We start from the raw sequence: 7,414 nt of genomic DNA, 5'->3' as shown, positions 1-7,414 counted from the left end.
TATATATATATATACATATATATATATACACACATTATATATATATATATATATATACTAGATAAAAACTTACTCTTCAATACGCAACTTTCTTAGATAAAACCAACGTAAAGGAATACCTGTTATGAGAAAAAAAAAAACTCCAAACAAGACATATTTCAAATCAGAACTCAACGAAAGTTCATTTTTTTTTTCTTAAATCAATAGAAAAGCCGTAGGAAAAGTTCCTTTACCTACAGACTCCAATTTTGTAGTCATATGCTTCCCCATAGACACCACCTGTCACAACCAACCCCAAAGGCTAACTGTTGCAGTCCTAATTCAAACGCAATTCGATCTGGGAGAAAATTAATTTTTAAATTTAAAATTAATTTTCGAACACTTACCTGTATAACTTAATTCAGCCGATCACATCTGTGTCGGCTCGACTGTTTGGAGCCGATCACATCTGTGTCGGCTCGACTGTTTGGAGCCGATCACATCTGTGTCGGCTCGACTGCTTGGAGCCGGTCACAGCTGTGTCGGCTCGACTGTTTGGAGCCGATCACATCTGTGTCGGCTCGACTGTTGGGAGCCGATCACATCTGTGCCGGCTCGACTGTTGGGAGCCGATCACATCTGTGCCGGCTCGACTGTTGGGAGCCGATCACATCTGTGCCGGCTCGACTGTTGGGAGCCGATCACATCTGTGCCGGCTCGACTGTTGGGAGCCGATCACATCTGTGCCGGCTCGACTGTTGGGAGCCGATCACATCTGTGCCGGCTCGACTGTTGGGAGCCGATCACATCTGTGCCGGCTCGACTGTTGGGAGCCGATCACATCTGTGCCGGCTCGACTGTTGGGAGCCGACACAGATGAGATCGGCTGAATTAAGTTACACAGGATAAGTGTGAGAAATCTGGTTTCTAATGTAAATCAACCTAAAGACAAAAATCTGATATAAAGCTGACTAAGGATGGGGAAATTGCATATTTAAAGCCCATGGCCAATAGAACACGCTAGTTAATATTATCCCAAGTCATTTGTAGCCCTATTTGATTTCAGTGATAAAGACACCATTACTAGACACTTTCTTCCCATCCATTTGAAACGACCAAGGTGAGTCACCTAATTACAAGCACGCTACTGCTTTCAACACCTACGTGGATGCCTCATTAGTAGTACGCCATCCCATTCCTTACAGAGCTACAAAAAAAAAAAAAAAACACACACACACACAAACAACACCAGGCTATCCAGGCTATTCAACCCATTCCTGCCAAATATAAGCATATTACTTTCATAAACTATATATTTACAAACAATTTTGAATAAAATAATCTCATCAACCATCCTTTAAAACGAACGTACAACCATTTCACTCATCTTAAAATTCATCTGGAATATTTTCAATATTTTCATGATTCTATAGAAAAATCGCACTGAGATTCGATATGTGATATAATAATAACAATAGCAACAACCTCAAAGAAGCAATTGGCTTCATATTCACTGGACGAAATAAATCAAGTTGTAAAGGTCCCACAATTAAACCTATATCAAACCTTCCTTCCTTTCGTTGATTGCAAAACATATGTTATTGCCTGACTGAAAAAAACACGTTATTCCCAGTATTTATACAAAGTCAAGGTATAAATTATCATTTTCTTAATTACCAAGCCAAAACCAATATCCTTCTTTCACAGATTTATAAAAACGTACACGCAAGAGGTATCAAACTTTTCTTCGTCACGATTCGTTAATTGAAAAATTGTAGCTCTCAAAATATAGAGAAACCTACAATGAAAATTACATGACTCATTAAATTGTGGAATAAACATTAATAACATTCGGTTCTTCTTTCAAATATAAAAAAACGTAAAATTGCCTACACATACAGTGTGAGGACATGACATGTGAACTCTAAGAGCGGTTAGCTTTAAATTACAAGAAAGCCGCAGACAAAATATTCAGCAAAAATATTGACCACCAATGCATCTGAAGGAAGAACATCACATTTCGTTAAAACTAAGCGACATTCCCTTGAATATTCTAAAAATTCATCGTTACCTTGACGAAGTGACTAGCAATTTCTAGATGAGAATTTCAATATCAAAATTCAAGCGAGAATTATATTAATAAATTCCATACCTACACTTAAAAATTCGCATTAAAAACGGTGAATGTCTGGCAACATTTATTCCAGGATTTTTACAGTTTTAAAAACGGATATAGTGAGGTAAAGGAGTGATATTTCGATCGGCAGCCCGGAAAAGATAATAACAAAGTAGGGTAAAATTACTGTCTCCCGTATATTACTGAAATACGGCTGAGAACAGTATATTTTTACGGAGAATTTTCCATTAAAATTACTTTTTTTTAGCAGTGTTGGCTTCATATTAACATTATTCCCAACCCTAAAAGAGGCCTTTACAAGCCACTTAGAACATCAGTTGTTCATTACCTTATCCGAACGAGCAAACAATAAAATTAAGTAACATTTGCTTAGTTTTATACAATTGTACAGTAAGTCAGTGGTTTGAAGTCAAAATAATTCAACGATGGAATGCAAAGGAGAGTAGACATAACATGACGAGATGATCGTAACCCAATTTTATTTAGGAGAGGTAAATCACAATGTTGCAAGAAATCGAATTGAAGGAATCTGAAGAAATTAATGAGAGAGAGAGAGAGAGAGAGAGAGAGAGAGAGAGAGAGGGGGGGGGGGGTAAAGGAGGGAGGTGATATGATGGAAGGAGGGAGATTATATGAGGAAAGGAGGGAGGGAATAGGAAGGAAAGGAGGGAGGGGATAGGAAGGAAAGGAGCGAGGGGATAGGAAGGAAAGAATGAAGGTATAGGAGGGAAGAAGGAAGGTATAGGGGGGAAGGAGGAGGGGGGAAGAAGGAGGAGGGAAGAAGGAAGGTATAGGGGGGAAGGAGGAGGGGGGAAGAAGGAAGGTATAGGGGGGAAGAAGGAAGGTATAGGGGGGAAGAAGGAAGGTATAGGGGGGAAGAAGGAAGGTATAGGGGGGAAGAAGGAAGGTATAGGGGGGAAAAAGGAAGGTATAGGGGGGAAGGAGGAGGAGGGAAGAAGGAAGGTATAGGGGGATGAAGGAGGATATAGGAAGGAAGGAGGAAGGGGAAGGGAGAAGGAAGGAAGGGAAGGGAGAAGGAAGGAAGGGAAGGGAGATGGAGAATGAAGGGAGAGGAAGAAGAAAGGGGGAGCAGTATTTTCAAAGTAGCATTTCATACTATTTATAATTTACGAAAATATATTAAATATTAACACTGGCTGAGATTGAAAATAGTCAAGCCAATAAAATCAATCAACGCAATACTTAAAATTACGGTGCATAAACAGTACTAAAAATGCACTGCATAAACAAGTATTTAAAAAAAAAAAACAATCTTAACAAACGACAAACACCCCATTCCCAATCTTATCCAACAAAACTAGATGTTCCACGTACACACTGCACCAACGACAGCTATCTCACAAATATGGAGTTCAGCTCTCACGGGGACCTAAAAACCACGTGTCAGGTTCACAAGGTATTAGGAGAGAGATTTGCTCTTATCAGCCCAAAGGGCTGGCCCTGCTCGCTGATAAGAAATGCTAAGAGACGTTTCCAAATTGACAACTATCAACAACAAGACGACAATGGCCACTTGGGGCCGATTCGGATTCCTCGACACACACCCTCCTCTCGAACCTTATCAATGGGCCCTTCTACTGCTTAAGCAGCCGTGCAATGGGGTAAATTTTCTCTCTCTCTCTCTCTCTCTCTCTCTCTCTCTCTCTCTCTCTCTCTCTATATATATATATATATACACACAATAGTTAAATTAATGTGCAAAACTTCTAGTGCTTAAGCAGCCGTGCAATGGGGTAAATTTCTCTCTCTCTCTCTCTCTCTCTCTCTCTCTCTCTCACACACACACAAAACAAAGTTCAGACGCACATGCACATGTACAGACACATTAATGCAACTCAAGATGCCCTAGTTTGAAAAACGCCAAAATTTATATTATTAATAATAATAATAATAATAATAATAATAATAATGTTTATTGGACAAAATATACTTACATACAAAAGATTTACAAGACTCAGTCCAAGCCCCTGTGGAGCAGAGCTCTTCGGGCAATAATATAATACAACTAAAATAATATCATCAAAGAAAATGCATTATAAAAGTGAATTTTCATACTTTTGCCTTTGAAAAAAAATATCATAACCAATTATTTTTAATATACAGTAATTGTCAATTTGTCTTAATCCTTTCTTGACTTGGTAGTTAACTTATTCAGCTCTCCTTTAGTGACTGAAGAGAGAGAGAGAGAGAGAGAGAGAGAGAGAGAGAGAGAGAGAGAGAGAGAGTTGTACACTCCCAAATCTGTTGGCAACACCCAAGGGTTTGGCCATTACTCGGAGGTTTGTTTTTCCACAAATCACGTATTTGGCAGCGGTGACATTTTTTCACTAGTCGAAGCAGACCAAATCCGATATGAAATTATAATTGAAACGCGAATTCTGTGAACTCGAGACGTGGCAGGGGAATGACATCTGAATGGGGAATTTGCCTATGTCGATTCTCACGTAGGAGGCAACCATTGCCATATAGGTGTACCTAGCTAACTGTAAAACCATTCCAAGATGCTAGTTTCGTCCAATGGATACAAACAAATTGCAATCAAGCAGTGTTATTTACAACAAGAAACAATTTTAACATAGTTCTTTATACCAGAATAAATATAAAATTTATACTACGTTGTAAAATAATTTCATGATGCTAGTTTCGTCCATCGGACATAACCAAATTGCAATCAAGCAGTGTTATTTACACCATGGAACAATTTTAAAAGATGCAGTTCTTTATACCAGAATAAAAACTTTGATACTACACTTATAAACATACCTTAAGACGTTTCAACTATTGATTATTTGAAAATTCTTTAATTACCTTAAATTACAGTATATTTCACTTGTTTTAGAGCAGAAATTAAGAACATGAACCTTTTTACCCACCAACTATGAGGGTACTAGTGATCAAGAAATGGTTTCATACTTTCTTCATGCTCTATTGAAATAATAAAAGCACAATTTTTGAAGATATAAACATATGGAAATCGAAAAAACTCTATTTTTTTTCTTTCCTGACAATTAAATATACAAATTTAAAATTCAAAACACATGTTTTTTTTTCAAACAACGTGAACACAAAGTATTCAACTTTACTAAATCTATCAATAATCTATTGAGAGAGAGAGAGAGAGAGAGAGAGAGAGAGAGAGAGAGAGTTAACTCACTATAAATAACTAAACTAAAATACAAAAATACCCACATGAAATAGCTTAAATTAGGGTCTTAATTCATAACATTCCTAATAAGCTATATTTACAGATACTGCAACGAGAGAGAGAGAGAGAGAGAGAGAGAGAGAGAGAGAGAGAGAGAGAGATTTTTTTTATCTTGCATCCACACACGCGAATAATTGCTCTGGATTGCATTTTGAAATGTAGAAATGTGTAACGTGCAATTATGGAAAGAGGGCCATATAAAAAGAAGCACTGGTTGGCCTTTGTAAGCTTTATATTTTTTGCATTGACAATACAAAGAAAGAGAGAGAGAGAGAGAGAGAGAGAGAGAGAGAGAGAGATAGAGAGAGTGAGATTGTGATTTGCCGTGATTAAGTTATCTCCATTAAATATGTTGTATCTATTATAAGAGAGAGAGAGAGAGAGAGAGAGAGAGAGAGAGAGGTGGGGGGATTGTGATTTGCCGTGATTAAGTTATCTCCATTAAATAAGTTGTATCTTTATTATGAGAGAGAGAGAGAGAGAGAGAGAGAGAGTGAGTTGTGATTTACCGTGATTAAGTTATCTCCATTAGATAAGTTGAATCTTTATGAGAGAGAGAGAGAGAGAGAGAGAGAGAGAGAGAGAGAGAGAGGGGGGGAGTTGTGATTTGCCGTGATTAAGTTATCTCCATTAAAGTTGTATCTTTATTATGAGAGAGAGAGAGAGATTTGCCTTAAGTTATCTCCATTAAATAAGTGTAATTGCATCAAAATATGAAATAAATCTAGACATAAATCTGGAACATCAATAAACGCAAATCCTTAGCAGTAAACAAACAAACACGAAGCAGCACCAGTGACCCACCCTCCGAGTAAACAAAAAGGCCAAATATCTTACCGTGTAGCACAGTAAATAACAGGAACCGATAGTCTGCAAACAAACACCGATAAACGCCAACTCCCGATATCCAAAAACACCGAAATTTCACAAGTTCTGTTGTTTTTATCTAGTCCATCTCTCAGTCACAGAAAGAGAGCAAAAGGGCTTAATTCATTTTAAAAGATGTTTAAATTCTTTACGGTGTAGCCTTTTGTACACGTAGTCCACTTTGCAGTATAAAATAAAGAAACGTCCGTGATTTTAAAAACTGATTCTCGTCACTTGAAATCGAGGACCAGTCACAGAAAGAGAGCAAAAGGGCTTAATTCATTTTCCAAGATGTTTAAATTCTTTACGGTGTAGTCTTTTATACACTTAGTGCACTTTGCAGCATGAAATAAAAAAGGTCCGTGATTTTAAAAACTGATTCTCATCACTTGAAATCGAGGACCAGTTGTAGAGACCAAACGATTGTAATTATTTTTCCAATTGTTCTAAAATCTTTACAGATATCAGACCAACATATGGACGCTTTTGTACACTCGATACACCTCTCAGTTATGCATAGAAGAATTACTTTCGTCCGTGATTTTAAAAACCGATTCTCGACACATGAATTCCTGGGACCAGTCACAGAAGAGACCAAGTGATCGTAATTATTTTTCCAAGAAGAGTTCTAAAATCTTCACAGACTTAACAGCTGGACACTTTTGTACACACGATCAAATTTTCAGTTATGCATAGAAGAATTACTTTCGTCCGCGATTTTAAGAACAATGTTTCTTGACACACGAGATCGTGGACCAATGCAGCAGTGACCACCCCCCAAAATCGCCACCACACAATACCTACACTTATAAGCTGCAGCCAAGGTACAACAGCAGCAGCTCTCAGCACACACAAACACCCCCACCTTCCCACACCACGTAACTGCTAAACCCACCTCAAGGGACCCCTTTTACACTACACCTTAACCAACCTACCAAAACCCCCATTCTCATCCCCCCCCCCCTCTCTGTCCACACCCTTCCTGCCTCCCAAGAATATCCCCCCTTCCCCCTATTTCCAGCTTCCTTCTCGAGTCCCCAATCCGGCCCCCCTCCCCTTGCACACCCTCCAACCTTACAAGGAATAGAGAGGTGGGAGATCCACCATAGGAGGTGTATAGGAAAGAGGGGGGGAGGAGGGGAGTCGGGAAGTTTAGAGGAGGGGGAGGGGGGAGGGGCAAGCAGCGTTCACGGCCAAGGTTACCA

General features: G+C 38.7%; 1 protein-coding gene across 5 annotated transcripts in view; it reads right to left on the bottom strand.

The window, feature by feature from the left end:
- Window positions 1-7,099, bottom strand: part of LOC137658439 (Krueppel-like factor 6) — a 97,858-nt gene extending 90,759 nt beyond the window's left edge. For 2 of the 5 annotated variants that reach the window (XR_011047330.1, XM_068393156.1), the window contains exon 1: window positions 6,180-6,502. The gene's annotated coding sequence lies outside the window, so the exon portion shown is untranslated. Of the gene's footprint in view, window positions 1-6,179; window positions 6,503-7,013 lie in introns of those variants that run through there. The other 3 variants (XM_068393160.1, XM_068393158.1, XM_068393159.1) reach the window with 3 other exon arrangements.
- Window positions 7,100-7,414: the final 315 nt, after the last annotated feature.

The sequence above is a fragment of the Palaemon carinicauda genome, chromosome 19 (genome assembly GCF_036898095.1).
Source record: "Palaemon carinicauda isolate YSFRI2023 chromosome 19, ASM3689809v2, whole genome shotgun sequence".
Classification (NCBI taxonomy): Eukaryota; Metazoa; Arthropoda; class Malacostraca; order Decapoda; family Palaemonidae; genus Palaemon; species Palaemon carinicauda.
Note: the sequence above shows the minus strand (reverse complement) of the source record. Positions and strands in the feature narration are given on the sequence as shown.